The following is a 16,474-nucleotide window of genomic DNA, read 5'->3' as shown; positions in this document are numbered from 1 at the left end:
AAGCCTTGGAAGCACAGACACCTAATTTATCAATCCATGAATTGTGGAGAGTGGAATGTTTCTCAAGGGTGGAGTCCCATGAACCAAACTCAAAGAATGATGGAAAAGCCGAAGTAACTGCCAATTTCTCATTACTAAAAGGGCCAAAGGGACTGAATACTAGCAGTATTTGGCCAACAGCAAAGGCATGTTTTATGGGAAGTCAAATTCTATAAGAAAAAGTTGCTTAGTGACCACATAAATTGGAACAAGGGGAGTTTGTTTTATAATTTAGATGCTTAATGATGCCAGGCTAAGATGATCTGAAGCATCCATCTCCACAACGGGAGATACTTGCCGTTCTGCCCAGGCAGGGGGAGTTGCTGGGTTGGATCATGTCTCTCTCTCCTCAGCCCAGGCCAAGGGGCCACTGCCAGTGTTTGCCTCTGACATTCTACTTTTTTGTTTTAAGGTCTTGTGCTCTCACCATAGGCTTATGAATGCAGACTGTCAGGTAGGATCAAGCGTGAGGGTCTGGGAATCATCCCATCTTTTAGGGCAATGTTTCTCAAAGGGTAAGTGTCTGAATAGATGCAGCAGGATCGTGTGTGTGTGTGTGTGTGGCAGGGGTGCTGATTAAAAATGCAGATTCCTGGATCTCATCCTAGGAGATGGTCTAAAAGAGCATCTCTGGGGATGGGCCTGGGACTCTGAATTTTAAAGCAGTGCACCATTGGAGTCTTATGTATGAAATTTTTATGGATTTTTGTTTCAGGGGTGAGCCTCCCTATCTATTATCTGTGGTGGGGTGACTTTAGAGTGGGCCATCTTATATCTAAGCATTTTTGAAATCCTTGGTACTGGTGACACTTTTGCTATCTCCACTTTGTCTTAGGTTAAAAACCCTATTGAATATTGTTTAAAAAAAAAAAGATTCTCAAAAGAAGGTAATCCAATCTCACAAATAGGCAAAATCAGGTATATTGCCTTCCCTTGAATTGTCTTAATGAGGCTACTCTTTGTCTGGTACCCACCCCCAGTCAATATAGTTTATTAACTAATTCTTGTAACAAAGGTGTCGGCTCTTAAATGAATGATTAGCACTTTGAATAGTCCTACACACAGGACTGTTATTTATTTTGTTTTTCTCCTGCTTAATATTAGTGATGCCACATTAGACAAAGAGGCCATTAGACCGAGGTGGCTCTCTCATCACGGTGGCCTACGTAGACAACCCCAAATCTGCTTGTCAGTGCCTCAGGGTCATGCAGTTGTAATGTAAGGACAATCAGTCACAGCCAACTAGGCTTCAAGCTCTAACCAATCAAATAATTTCCTTTCTTTGCTTCTGCCTTTCCTCTAAAAAAAGTCCAGCTTGTCGATGGAGCCTCAAAACCACTTCCAGTTTGGTACTGCCGAGTTGCAGTCAATTTTTGCTCAAATACACTCTCCACATTTTTAGTTTCTCTTTTAACAGTGACCATTTGAGGCAGGCATGAGGGGAGTGCTGTTCAAAGGGCTCAGACAAAACAGCTAATCACTGACTCTAGGAAGTTTATCCCAGCGGAAACCTGGGTTGTAGGAGCCAAGCTCAGAACACATTATTCTGGTTTTGATGAAGGTAAATGAATCTTTCTGCTTGCCTAGAAAGGAGAGACCATCTGTTTCCTTCAGGACGATAGTTCTCTGGTCCTCCCTGACTTTCCCCCACAGCCAGGTCTTCTCACTGACCATGGGGAGGACCCTAACCTCCCATTATCACTTCTCTCTGCAACTATCCACTGGTCCAGGCACTGAAGGGGTTACAGTTATTTTTCTGACAAAGACTGTGTTTCAGCAGCAGCCAAGTGAAGAAGGAATTGCAGCCCCAGGGCTCGGGCATGTTAATCACAGGTGTGCGACCTGGCACGCCCCCACCCCAGCCTTTTTGAACAGAGGAACTTTGAATTAACATCAGATTGAAACCAGTTTGTCCCATGAATGATGATTCCTGTGGAACTTCTGCCTCAGACTCATAATAAATGCAAACCCTGGAACATTCAAAAGGCTTTATTTTTGACCTCATAAGACAAAAAAATGTGATTTGAGAAGGGAGGGAGAAGCATGAGAATTAAGTTCCTGGCCAAGTAAGGTGGTACATGGCAACCGACTGCATCTTAGAAATAAAAGAAACCACAAAGAATAATGCAGATTTTGTGCACATCACAGTGTATGCAGTACTGTTTTTATATTGCACTTTGTGCAGAATTTGCCATATCAATTCCCTTTAGAGTGAGTATTCAAATGCCGTTCTAAGTGTAGTTACCTGTCTGTTAAGTTAAATTAGTCCACGTTCCTAAAGCCACTGGCTGTGCTATGAATGTACACTGCTTTATGCGTACGTGGGGAAGGAAGTTAGACACTGATGTTTTTCCAGAACATTCCCTTGCCTGATGCCAAATTTCCTATTGCTAATCCCTTTTCTGGATCCCAGCCCCAAACCTGTAGATCTTCTGGGCAAAGAATGTTGGCTGACAAAACACTAGGTTTCAATGTTTTAATGTGACAAGAAATTAAAATTTTTTTTTTAAATTGAAGTATAGTCTGTTTACAATGCTGTGTTAGGAAGTTTTGCTGCTGTCTTCTGGCAAGTTGCAAGAAGATTTTTATCAATTTGATTCATCACTGTGAAAGTGATCTCATGGTAGATTGAATTTCCTCTGAATTTTTTAAGTGGTAAATGAATAAATTGATTCTTGTTTTATATATGGGAGAAATGTTACCATAGTTATTTCTTGTTTTTTTTTATGCAGACAGCTTAAGTACATTGTAAGCTTATCCATGGCAATTCAATTTCTTATTATACCTTGGGAGAAGTGATACCCTCCTGAGTTTGTCTTGTTTAAGGTAGCATTACCTTTATTTTTAAAGCATGCTTTGGAGATTAACATTTGTAAGTCTGCATTCTCACATCATTTTCTCTCTTTTATTGTGATTCTGCACATTTGCCTCTGTTTCCTGGGACCATCTTCCAACCTAAATCTTTGGGGCTACATTTTTTTCTTTTTTTTGTTCCCTAAAAGAAAGACTCTTCACTAATAATTCAGGCAATGCAAATTAAGCCCCTACGGGCTTAGGATGGCTATTATTTAAAAAAAAAACCCTGAAAATAATAAATAATGATGAGGATGTAGAGAAACTGGAATCCGTGTGCAGTGCTAGAGGAAATGCAAAATATAAAACTATGTGGCTGAAGAACTGAAACTTAGAACGACTATGTGACCCAGAATTCCATGTCTGGGTAGACACCCAGAAAAATTAGAAGCAGAGACTTGAACAGATATTCGTACCCCCATGTTCATAGCAGCGTTGTCCACAAAAGGCAAAATGTAGAAGCAACTGGCATGCCCGTCGTCGGATGAATGGATAAATAAAATGCATGCATACGATGGGATATTCAGTCTTAAAGAGGAACGAAATTCCAACACATGCCATAACATGGATGAAACCTGAAGACATGCTAAGTGAAATGTCAATCACAAAAAGGTCAAATATTGTCTGATTCCACTTACATGAGGTACCTAGAGTACTCAGATTCATGGAGACAGAAAGCAGGATGAAGAGTGGTGGTTGCTGGGGACTGGGGAGGGAGAATGGGAAGCTAGTGTTTAGTGGGGACGGAGCTTCAGTTGGGAAAGATGAAAAAGTTCTGGGGAAGGATGCTGGGGATGGTCACACAATGGTGGGAATGTACTCATTGCTATAGAGCTATGTGTTTAAAAAGGGTTAAAATGGTAAATTTTATGTTATGAAAAAGAAAGTCTCTTACACTGTGATTTTACAAAACACAGCCTTTCAGTGGCTCTCCTGTACCGGTGGCCTGCGGACAGCACTGAGTCGTCTCAGTAGCACAGAAGGCCCACTTCAGCCTGTCACCTCCTCCAGCCCAGCCGGAAAACGTGAAGGCTGACCCATGTATGCGGACTGCTAGCACTTGCAGGGATGCTGTGTTCAGTGTAAGAGCTGCACCTGGCTTTGAACTGCATCTGAGCCCAGGTGTGGTGGTGCCCTAACAGTCCAGCCTGCCAGTTTGCAGAAATAGGACAAGGAAAAGAGTCTGGATGGGGAGAAAGTCAGCTTACAGTTTAGATGTTGTCAGGCTGATCAGTGTTTCGTGAACTTGCCTGATTGTCAGAATCACCCTGGACAATTCGCAGCTTCACCTGAAGCTTCTGCAGTCAGAGCATCACGGGCAGGTAGTGAGAATCTGGTTTTGTTTGGGTTTGTTTTAATCAAGTTTTTTTTTTTGGGGGGGGGTTCCAATGATCAGAAAAGTTTGGGGTTATGGACTGAATGTGTCCTCACAGAATTCATATGTTGAAGCCCAAATGTCCAAAGAGTAACTTGAAATGGGGCCTTTGGATGTAGTTAGGGTTAGATGGAGTCATAAGAGTGGGGCCCTGATCTGATAGGATGAGTGTCCTTAGATGAAGAGATACCACATCTCTCTCTCTCTGCATGTGTGTGCACACACATACACAGACACACACTCATGCAGAGGGAAGGCCATGTGAAGACGCAGCCAGAGATAATCTCTTTCTGTGCATGTGTGTGTGCGCACACACACAGACACACACACACACACACACACACACGCGGACACACACAGACACATGCAGACGGATGGAAGGCCACGTGAGGATGCAGTGAGAAGGCAGCTGTCTGCAAGCCAGGAAGAAGACCCACACCGGGAGCCAGCACTTTGATCTTGGACTTCCAGCCTCCAGAACAATGAGGAAATAAATTTCTGTTGTCTAAGCCACCCAATCTACGGTATTATGTTATGGGAGCTTAAGTTAAGACAGTTGGGAAATACTGGTGCATAGTGAGAGTATGGGCTTGATGACCTTATAAAAGAGGCAAAAACCTGGGGAGCTTGAGTCTTCTTCCTTTCGGATGTGGGTTCTGTTGGTGCCACACAGTTGGAAAGCAGTCATGAGGATGAATCCCCAAAAACCTGAGGGGTCGCTTGCTCTGGTGAGTTTAGAGGCAAATCTACATGAAAATACAAGGCGCTGGTAACTGCAAATGTCCCTTAACTGAACCGAAGGGACAGGTTCCTTTCCAAGCTGTTGTGTTTATGGTAACTTCTGCAAGACAGCTCTTTGGAAGGTCTGTTCATGCTTAGGGTCTTCCCTGCTTTACAAGCATTAAAGTCACATGAGTAAGTTGAAGCAGTATGTTTTCGGTAATACTTGTAATATAAAAAGTATCGCGCCAGGTATCGGAAGGTCCTGAGATAAAAACTAAATGAACTTCCTGTTCTCCAGCAACTTGAAAATAGCAATTCTCAGTTTTAAACTTGCAGAATTAAAATGTCATCAATTATGGCATATTTATAGGATATGTTTTATACTTATTAAAGTAATTATGCACAGATTGCAAGCTTCTCAAATTCCAAGAACTAGCAGCTATTTTGTATGTGGAAATTGAGAGAAAGAGAATGAACAAAAATTAAACTTTTATTTCTCCATTTTAGTTAAGCTCAAATTTCTAGTATCTTTGCAAAGGGGCTCAGAGATTTTAGATTTCCTAAGGTTTTCTGGATTTTCTTATTTTCAGAGCTTACTGGTCCTGTTTGGTCTGGATATTTGAGTTTATATTGGTTCTAAATTTTTAGGCTGATTTTTTTCCTACATCTCAATCTTCAGAAATTGCCATATTTCTCTGAGGGTGGTCTACCCAAGCAATAGAAATAAAAGCAAGAATAAACAAATGGGACCTAATTAAACTTACAAGCTTCTGCACAGCAAAGGAAACCATAAGGAAAACAAAATGACAACCTACGGAATGTGAGAAAATTTTTGCAAATGAAACCAACAAAGGCTTGATCTCCAAAATATATAAGCAGCTCATATGACTTAATAAGAAAAAAACAAACAACCCAATCCAAAAATGGGCAGACCTAAACAAGCAATTCTCCAAGGAAGAAATACAAATGATCAATAGGCACATCAAAAAATGCTCAATGTCACTAATTATCAGAGAAATGAAAATAAGAACTATGATGAGATATCACCTCACACCAGTCAGAATGGCCATCATTTGAAAGTCCACAAATGACAAATGCTGGAGAGGCTGTGGAGAAAAGGGAACCCTCCTACACTGCTGGTGGAATGCAGTTTGGTGCAGCCACTGTGGAAAACAGTATGGAGATTCCTCAAAAGACTAGGAATAGACTCACCATATGACCCAGGAATCCCACTCCTGGGCATATATCCAGAAGGAACTCTACTTCAAGAAGACACCTGCATCCCAATGTTCATAGAAGCACTATTTACAATAGCCAAGACATGGAAACAGCCTAAATGTCCATCAGCAGATGACTGGGTAAAGAAAAATTGGTATATTTATACAATGGAATACTATTCAGCCATAAAAATGACAACATAATAGCATTTGCAGCAACATGGATGTCCCTGGAGAATGTCATTCTAAGTGAAGTAGGCCATAAAGAGAAAGAAAAATACCATACGAGATCACTCATATGTGGAATCTAAAAAAAAAGAACATAAATACAAAGCAGAAACAGACTTATAGACATAGAATACAAACGTGATTGTCAAGGGGGAGGCGGGTGGGAAGGGATGGACTAGGAGTTCCAAATTTATAGATACTGACAGGCATATGTAGAATAGATAAACAAGATTATATTGTATAGCACAGGGAAATATATACCAGATCTTGTGGTAGCTCACAGCAAAAAAATGTGACAATGAATATATGTATGTTCATGTATAACTGAAAAATTGTGCTCTACACTGGAATTTGACACAACATTGTAAAATGACTATATCTCAATAAAAGTTTAAAAAAAGAAAAAAGAAAAAAAAGAAATGTTTTTATTGAAAAAAAAAAGAAATTGCCATTTTGGGGAAAAATTGTTTTCCATCAAAGACTTGGATAAGTCATGCAGGCTAAACAAAATTTGCCTTTGGAAAACTTCCTAAACAAAGTTGATTTTCCCCCCTCACTTGCTAATGTACACCTTTTCACTTATAAAAAACATGATTTTGTTTTTTGTCTGAAAGATTAAGTGAATACCTTTATTAGGATAAAAAAAAAGTTTCCTTCCAGAGGTATTTGTAACCAGGCAGATCAGATTTGGACCTGGATGTGCATTTTAAAAAGAATAATAAAACACTCTTCTTGTCTCAAAAGGCAGTAAAATACATCCCTCAGAAAAACTAGGACTCTTATAGGGTGGTCCTTGACCAGGAGTGCTTTCCTCATGGATACACATTAAAAATATGTGTTTTGGGGAAGTTTCTTTTGGGCAAAAGAGGCAAAATTTCATAAATTTTCACTTTTCTGTTCAATGTATAGAGCTTCTTATCACTAAGTTACTAAATGCGTAAAGAATAGTTATGTTGACTATTTCATTACCAGCATTTACTGACAATACTACATCAGTATTTTAAGATGTTGGCAGCCATGCTAATAATGTTGGTAAGACAGGCATTCAAGGAGCTGTTGCAACCTGAGGAAAGGATGTCTTATATCACTTGTCTAGGTGTGGCTGTGATTACAAGTGGCTGCTAGTCATGCCTTTAAGTAATAAATTCCTGTTCTTTGGAGTAATCTTTGGTGATGGTGACAGTTTTTATGGTGCATATTTTTATAAACAGTATTGTTGGCCCATTATTTCCCAGTAATGTTACAGATAAGCTATTCATCCATCAGCTTTTTTGCTGAAGCCAATAATATAATACAATCCCGCTAACATTTCCTTCTTTGGGGACAGATCATTGGTGATATGTTACCATTGAATTTGTGTTCTTTGAATAACTTGTGTTTTTAAAATAACTTACAAAACACTAGCAAATTACAAATCTTGTGGGCTACATTTAAGGTACTTAGAGCATTCTTTTAGATGCAAAATCATGGGTTTGTTTCCTTTTAATTCTTTATCACAGAGTTCTTTCCTACTGGCAATTGGGAGTGGGTGGAGTAGGGTGAGATTTAAGATATTTTGCCTTGCTTCAGAAGGATTTGGTTAGGAGCCACTGCTTTAAATCAAAACTCCCAGGAATTGACTACTTGGTTTATTTATTTGTTTATTTTTTTAAACAGAGGTACTGGGAATTGAACCTAGGACCTTGCGCATGCTAGGCATGCACTTTATCACTAAGCTATACCCTCCCCCTGGAATTCACTATTTGAATACACATTTATCATGAATGATTTTCCTATAGATCAGTGAGTCTCAAACCTGTCTGCACATCAGCCTCTCCTGGGAAGTATGTTTAAAATATTGATGCAGAGTCCAACTTCAAATCAATTGAGCAGAAAAATGTCTGAAAGTAGATACCAGGCATTGTGTTTTTTAAAAGCATCCTAGGTAATTATGAGGCATAGTGATAGTTGAGGATTCCCATAAATACACACTCTCTAACTCATTAGGTCTATAAGAGAAACAGCAACCACCATTATTATCAAGGAGCAGAAATCTCATAGAGATGAAAGCATTTAAAGGACATTGTTTAAAAAAAAAAAAGCATTGTTTTGGGAGAACTTATTGGTTAAAGGGCAACTAATTGCATGGCAGTAGTAATAAAGAAAGAAAGCAGAGCCATTTATTCATAAACTCCTCTAAGTGTGTGCTTTCCACTGACGATTCATATCATCAGAAGCTCCCTTTATAGACAGAATAAGGGGAGGGGGTGGGAGCAGGGGGAATGACAGATGAAGGGAACAGGAGAAAATGAAGCAGGCCGAGTATGGTATCAGGAGATGGGGGTGACAGGGGAGAGTGACATTTCCAAAGGCAGGTGGCCAGGGTCATGGAGAGCCAACAAGAGGCAACAAGTGGGCTTGCGGCAGGTTGTGGAAAAATGTGACAGAGGGAATTGGCAGCAGATGGGCGATGAAGTCCCGCAGGTGTGTGGAGGCTGTGAGGCATAGGGACTAGGAATTGGGGGCCAGAGATGAGGCAAGAGAAGCTAGGAAGGAACAGGGGTCAGGGGCAAGTGTCAGAACGATGCCTCGGCCACAGAAAGAGGTGAAACCTCAGATGCTCAGATTGGAGCTTAAACACAGGGCTCCATCCATGGAGTCAGCCAAGAACCCAGCTCCAGGTGAACAAGTCCCAGAGAGGGCCAGAGCCAGTCGAGTGGTGAAACAGGAAAGATACCCCAGGAATCCATGGCAGTTCCCGTGCCTGGAATGTGCTTGAGACCAGAGCTCGCAGGTGCAATGAAGGGCGGCTTACTTCTCTGATTCTGGTTGAGCGGAGTCCTGCCTGTCCTAACCAAGACTGCTTCCACCCAGGGGACAGCTGCTCCCATCAGCATTCTCCTCCTGCTCAGCCATTTATGTGTCCAGCTTCCTACCATGACCCTCAGCTCCTGAGATCAAGCAAGTGGCAAGGTACTTTTGCTATCCCTCCCAAGACAGAGAAAGTGCTAGGATTTCTTGAACTGAATAAACACATTTCTGCACGTGCCTTTCATCTCCTAACTCCTGACAGAGGAAAAGTCAAACTCACGTCAGTTACTCAGTGGAGATGGTGGCTCTGGGATGTCCACTTACGTGTGACCCAGGAGAGCACAGCCAGACTCAACCTGGAAATGACAGGAAAGCCTTTAGTGATGCTGACAGTCTCCTGGTGTAACATGAGGAGCCAGATTCCCTCCCAAAAGGGAAAAAAGAGTTGTAGGTAGAGAATGTAGGTCAATCAGCCAGTAGGGCAGCTATTCAAACTGCACTGGACATCAGAATCACAGTGTTTTGAAAAACACAGATTCTGGGACCTACCTTCTGAGACTCTGACACAGTTTGTAGCTCTGAGCCAGGGTGCAGTGGTGCTGCAGAAAGCCCCCAGGTGGTCCTGGGCACACAGGCTCGGTTGCTGGAACTCGCACTAGTCGGATTCTTTTACCCTGAGTCTCACCTGAGCACAGCCCATTCCCTCTGGCACCTCTAGCTGGGGTGATGACAGGGGTTCCCAGGGCCGCTGAGGGTCACCCCCTCGCTTCCTACATCTGGTGAGGGCTTACTCTGTGTTCACGCTACTTGGACAGGGCTGTGTGAGTGCAAGTTCCTGAGCAGCCGGTGGAATCTGTCCTTGGCAGATGCGTGAAATTCTATCTCAACTAGTTCTGCTCTGCTGGCCATTTCTTGGCATCGACTCAAGAATTCAAGCACGACAGAGGGGGATCCTTTCTTCTCTGCATCTGGGGATGAATGCCTGTAGCCCAGCAAGGGAGGGGCTGGTGTAAGAGGGTCTGGGGTAAGGTCAGCTTCAGGCCTAGAGCCAGAGAGAGAGAGAGAGAGGGAGATGAACCCATTAGCACCCAGTAACATCTTAGCGTGGACTAATTCATCAGAAAAGGTATTTATTTCCAGGGGTAGGAAACGAGACAGTGCAGATAGGATTATGACAAACCTAAGAAAGAACCTCGTGCTGAACTGTGGAATTGGGGGGGTAGTCTCCAAGGCTCTGGTTATCTGTTTACTCAGTCACTGAATATTAATATCGATGCTCCCCTGTGACGCATCTGGCACTGTTCTGGGCACCAGGGACACGCACATTGAACGGCACAGAGGAGACCTGGCTCTTCTGGGGCTCGCAGCCTGGTGCCTGCAGTCACCGCTGCCTGAGGAAGGGGATCCTGACGGTGGTCGCTCTAGAAGCGGGCCCCCGGGTACTGGCTGAGACTCAGAGACAAGGGTCCTTTCCTTTCAGTCATCCTCAGGGCCTGCTCTGATGGCAGAGACAGACAATGTCACGCTCCTGCACTGTGAGTGCAGCCACCGGCCGGCTCCTTGAGCAGCCCTGCATCCAGTGAGAGGGGGGACGTGTTTCAGGGCACTTCAGCCCAATGGGCATGGCTGTCCCTGGATGCCCATCTGATTCAAAGACATTGTCTCTGAGGACATAGGAGTAGGCCTTCAGTATTGGACTTAATGAAAAAGACTGGAGAGCTACCCAAAGGTCTTAAGGAATTAAAAATAAGAAAAATATCTATAGAAATTGAGTGCTGGGATTGAGTTTAAATAGACGGGTAATGTCAGACCAAAGATTCTGGCTTTGGATTTGTAAAGCATTGGATTCAATGGCAAGAATCTGTCTTTGGCTTTTACTGTGCAGGAAACTGAGACAGGCTAATATTGAAGGTGTACAGAGAGCACACAAAGGGATGCCAGGAAACCCCAAAAGAAAAGACAAGAATGGCCAATTAGTGTATTTATATGGAAGCTAATTTTCATATGAAAAAGTGAGAGATTCTCACTTTAGAAATTGATAGTTACTAAGGGCTGGCATTTGGTTATTTGCAGTTTCCCCCTCCCTCTCCTGTGGAAAATGATTCCATTTCTCTTCCCATTTCTCATTCCTCGCATGCCTTCTCTTTTACCTCTCCCTGGGCTCAATTCTGCAAATGTCAGAGTCCAAAAAACTATTATGCTGCCGGACATACTGTAAGGACTAAGGCACTGGCTATTTGCAAACGTCGTAGGCTCATGTGGCTGGTGAAACACTGGACCCTGGTCCTCTTCTTCTCCTCTGCCTGTTGACAGGGTCACACCTGACCTGTCCAGGAAGATGAGCTCCTTCATTTTCTTTTCTTTTCTATTTTTTTTTTTTTTGTTAGAACAACTCAGGAAAATAAAATCCCGGTTTATTGTTGGACAACATTGTTTTACACATACATCAAACAGGCCAAAATAAATAAATAAATAAATAAACAGCAACTTCATAGACAAAAAAAGGGAAAAAAAGAAACCTTTTATCTTTGGCCTTTTTAACCATCTCATACAAACCAACTACTTACAGTACAGCTAAGTACCTACACAAAAAAAGTTACTGGAATGCTCGGAATAAGATTTTTTGTTGTTGTTTTTGCTTTTTTTTACAAGGTTTTTTCTCCTTTGAGGTTACAATGAACATGGTCACACCACAAGTCAAGTCAGAAGCAGGACAGAGGACTGGTTGGGTCATCCGAGATCATGAAAAATGGCTGACCCCTAACAATATGTACAAAAATATAAAATGTAAATAAAAAATACAAACAAATTTTCCTTTTTAAAGTACTTTAAGAAAAAAAGCAAGGCCTTGGACGTTTTGGTTCTTTTTTCTTCCCCTGTTGCTAATTCACCTCGTGGTTTTGGTTGGGTGGTGGAGAGCGTGTCATCTGCAGGTGGCGCTGTCCGCGGCAGGCAGGCGGGCGGGCGGGCCTCTCTACTCGAAGGGGGCCACGTTTAGATTCTGAGACGGGAAGTGGAGGGTGAATAGGTCACGGTGCCCCCCCCCCCCTTTTTTTTTAAGTTTAACTTTTCCTTTTTTGCTGTCTAGTCATCCTCATCAGTCTTCTGCTTCATGGTGTCAACATCGTCATCCTCATCATCTTCAGCTGCCCGTTTGCCCGTAGCTGCCTCTGCCTCCTCGTCTTCATCTCCATCCTCTTCCTCACCATCACCTTCCTCTTCCTCCTCCTCTTCCTCCCCACCTTCTTCTTCTTCTTCATCTGCCTCAATATCGGCCTCCTGCTCCCCATGTTCCTCGTTAGCATTCCCATTAGCAGGTGCTTCTCTCCCATTCTCCGCCTCCTCCACAACTTCCTTCTTCTAAGTCCTTGGTGGTGATCTCTGAGCTGGTGTCCACGGCCGCGTCTGACATGATGGGCACGCCGGTGATCCTATGCAGAGGATTAAAAAGAAACCGAAAGTTGGAAGACTCTGGCGATAAAGCTGCTGGAGTCCGCCGCGGCGGCGGCGGCGGCGGCAAACCGGGAGGCGGACACAGGAACAATGCAAAGATGGCTTTTCAGAGCAGCCAGTGGGGAGCTCCTTCATCTTCTGAAGACCTCCAGAGGACAAGAGGCCCTGATTGCTCCCGATAATTCATCCCAAGCCCGAAATCCTCACTGGCAGCGATTATTTTCCAGCCTGAGTCACTCCCGTGGATGCTGAAGCTCACTTCCTTTTGTTCCGTCCTCGCTGGGGACGGTGAACAGCTGGTCTCCATCCTCTGAGGAATATCCCTTTAAACTTTGTAGGCCGTTGTGAAGTGGCCTCCAGGCTTTCTCTTCTTTTCCTCTCCATCCCTCATGGGTCCTATTTTCCAGCTCCTTTTACATCTTTGTTCTTTGAATGTGCTCAGAGTTTTCTAAGATATTCCCCATTGAAAGTTGTTTGAAGGAAAACAACAGAAGTCTCTTTAGATGTACTCAGGACTGGCTACTCTCCCACCTTACCACCAGCCTCTAGCTCCCACTGTCTGGGTGGCTTCTGGGGCCTTGACCCTCAGGCCAGGCTGTGCCTAAGGGCTGAGCAGCCTGTCAAGAGACCAGCGGGCTCATTGGCTGGACCACAGGCCAATAGTGTGAGGCGCCATGTCAGCATCCATCTCACCTGAACCAAAAACAGTGCCGATGGTTCTAAGGTTGTCAAAGACTTACTGGTAATGAACCCTTGTCCCTGTGTTATCTCATCTGGACTTCTCTTGGACAGACTGGGCAATCTAAACCCCGATTGCTTATTGGTGAAAAATCCCTTAAAAAAAGAATGAAAGAAAAAAGCAAGTCCAGAAAAGTCTAGTGGTTATACTGAGAAGAGTGATGACTCAGGCACCTTGCCTTGTTAGTGGGGGTGGGGGTGGGGGTGGGGGTGGAGGCAGAAGGGACGGGAAAGTGGAGTTGGGGGCTTGGGTGCCCAGGGATGTGAGACTGAGGTCCCAGGTGGATGCCTGAGGATGGATGAGGGTGAAGGCTATAAGGTAGTTAAAGGAACAGATGTTCAAACAGAAACTAAGGCATCTGCTCATCAGACTTCGGGACACACTGGTGATGGAGGTGGTAGGGAAAGGCTTGGGAAGTGACAGGTGTAAATGAAGGGGTAGCTGAAGGGAATCAAAAGTGGAGAGAGAGACCATAGAATCCAGCAATCCCACTCCTGGGCATATATCCAGCGGGGACCGTAATTCAAAAAGACACTTGCACCCCAATGTTCCTAGCAGCACTATTTACAATAGCCCAGACATGGAAACAACCTAAATGTCCATTGACAGATGACTGGATAAAGAACTTGTGGTATATTTATACAACGGAATACCACTCAGCCATAAAATATCATAAAATAATGCCATTTGCAACAACATGGATGGACCTAGAGATTGTCATTCTAAGTGAAGTAAGCCAGAAAGAGAAAGAAAAATACCATATGATATCACTTATATGTGGAATCTAAAAAAAAAAAAAAGACAAATGAACTTATTTACAAAACAGAAACAGAATCACAGACATAGAAAACAAACTTATGGTTACAGGTAGGGGGTGAAGAGGGTGGGAAGGGGTAAACTGGAAGTTTGAGATTTGCAGATACAAACTAATACATATATATATGTAAACAAGTTCCTACTGTATAGCACAGGAAACTATATTTTATATTTTGTAGTAACTTATGATGAAAAGAATATGAAAACAAATATATGTATATTCATGTATGACTGAAGCATTATGCTGTACACCAGAAATTGACACAACATTGTAAACTGACTATACTTCAATAAAAAGATATATATATATATTTTAAATAAAAAAAAAGAGAGAGGAAAGAGAGATCGAGATTAAATCGAAGGGGAGGTCTGACATCCCAGGTTATGTCAGGCAAGGGTATTAGTAAAATCCTTAGAATATTGTTGGCCTGGAGTGAGGGTAAGGAGAACCCATGCAGGAAGAGCTCTGCTTTGTCAGAGACCAAAAGGTTAAAAATGTGCCTTATTTAGAGGCTGAGGAATCTGCAAAAGTGAGCTAGGAAGTCAAACGGGAGATAACTGAAGACCCTCAGCCAAGTTAGTTCAAGTAACTGGATGCCATGTATCTGTGACTTGCCTAATGAATGCCAGAGCTGTGACTGCAGTATGAGCTTTAAAAAACAAAACAGTCAGATAGTTGTTCTCATCTTTAAAGCAGTCACCTGGGGCCATTTGCTCAAACAATGTGAATATTTCCACTCCCCCTTTTTTTGGTTTTCTTTTCTAAGCCTATAGCATAGACAGACTTTCATATACCTTTATTGATGGGGATCTTCATCTTCTGAGAGTGTATTTGACTTTGAGGAAGAGCTAGATGTTTTTGGAGCCAAGACTGGAGAAAAGATGAGTGATCAGGCTGGGAAGTGTTAAAGAAAACCAGAGCTGGGCAGAAGATAGAGCAGTGAACGTAGATTTTATTCAGGAATGGTTGTAATAGGGGTAGAGAGACCTCAGTTTGGACTAGGGCTCCATTCTGAATGGACAAGTTGGGGATTTCTGGCAAGGAGCAGGCTGCGGGTCAGTGGCTGGAAAATTACTAAAGTTACATCTGGGTAAAAGGGCATTCTGGCTAAACTGACCTATGATTCTTGCTGAAGGCAGACCAGGGTGACATGATACCAAGCATAGGAGATGAGGAATTGGACCCAATATGGAGGGTGATCAGATATTGAGGGTGGGGATCCTTGCTAAATGGATTTAGCAGGAATTTTGCTAGAATTGAGCAACGTAAAATTGACATAACATCCCAAGGTTGAGGCTAAGCTGAGAAGAAGGTGCAGAGGAGCCTGACTAAAGTTTGAACAAGGAGGCGTCTTGTCAGTTTCTCCTTTCCTTTCTTGCTTCCTTCCTTCCTCTCTTTCTTCCTTCTATCTTTGTTTTCTATTTTTCCTTATATCAAAAGTACTTTACAGTGGCTTAGTTTGAGTTGGAGCCTTGAGCTAGAATTCCCTCTTGCTGCAACGCTGAGAATCTATCAAATGCTTTGGGATTTCACCATAAGTTCGATGGACTCTTTGACCTAGAGGAATGAATTTTGCATGAACAATGCCCCTGACGTCAAAGAAAACAATCCTCTCTGTCATCGGTTGTGATTTCAGTACATCAGCATTATGGGTCCTCCCGGGGTTTGGAGACCCCCACGGCAGATGCTGACGCTCATTTTCCAGGTCATACTAGAAAACATGTGGTTCATTGCCACTTACTCTATTCCTCAAGAAGATACCATTTGTTCAGCTGTCCTTAAAAGATAAGGACAAAGGAGGCAAACATCTTTTCTATTTCTATCTATCACTCAGAGATGTGTGGTGCAATCTTCTTGTTCAAGCTTTCTCTAAGGAAGAGTCTGTTTCCTTATCTAAATTGAGCTCTTCAGCCTTCTTCCCCCTAGTCAGTCACCTGTGTGAATTAGCCAAATTGCTGACTGTCTGAACATTTTTATGGACCTTCTGGGCTGCCGCTTATCCATCAAGGATGCCTTTCTCACCTTCTAATAAGCTTTTTGTTTTTGTTTAAAATGATTGTTCTGGAACAAACCATCTTTTTTCCAGATGCATCCTTTGCAGATTAATTTCATTTGGTATTTAGTATTCTTTGCACTCAGTGATTCTTTTTTATTTTCCCCAGTGACTCTTATGTATAGTTTATGCAGAAATAAAATGAGAACAGTTTCTTAATAGTGATCGACCAGTCCTGAGGGGAGTG

At 42.7% G+C, this 16,474-nt stretch overlaps 1 pseudogene; it reads right to left on the bottom strand.

Annotated features, from left to right (window-relative positions):
* Positions 1 to 12,274: 12,274 nt before the first annotated feature.
* LOC116661485 lies at positions 12,275 to 12,652 on the bottom strand (annotated as a pseudogene).
* Positions 12,653 to 16,474: the final 3,822 nt, after the last annotated feature.

Source organism: Camelus ferus, chromosome 35 (assembly GCF_009834535.1).
Source record: "Camelus ferus isolate YT-003-E chromosome 35, BCGSAC_Cfer_1.0, whole genome shotgun sequence".
NCBI classification, from domain to species: Eukaryota; Metazoa; Chordata; class Mammalia; order Artiodactyla; family Camelidae; genus Camelus; species Camelus ferus.
The sequence above is the reverse complement of the archived record's forward strand: the minus strand, read 5'-3'. Positions and strand labels throughout refer to the sequence as shown.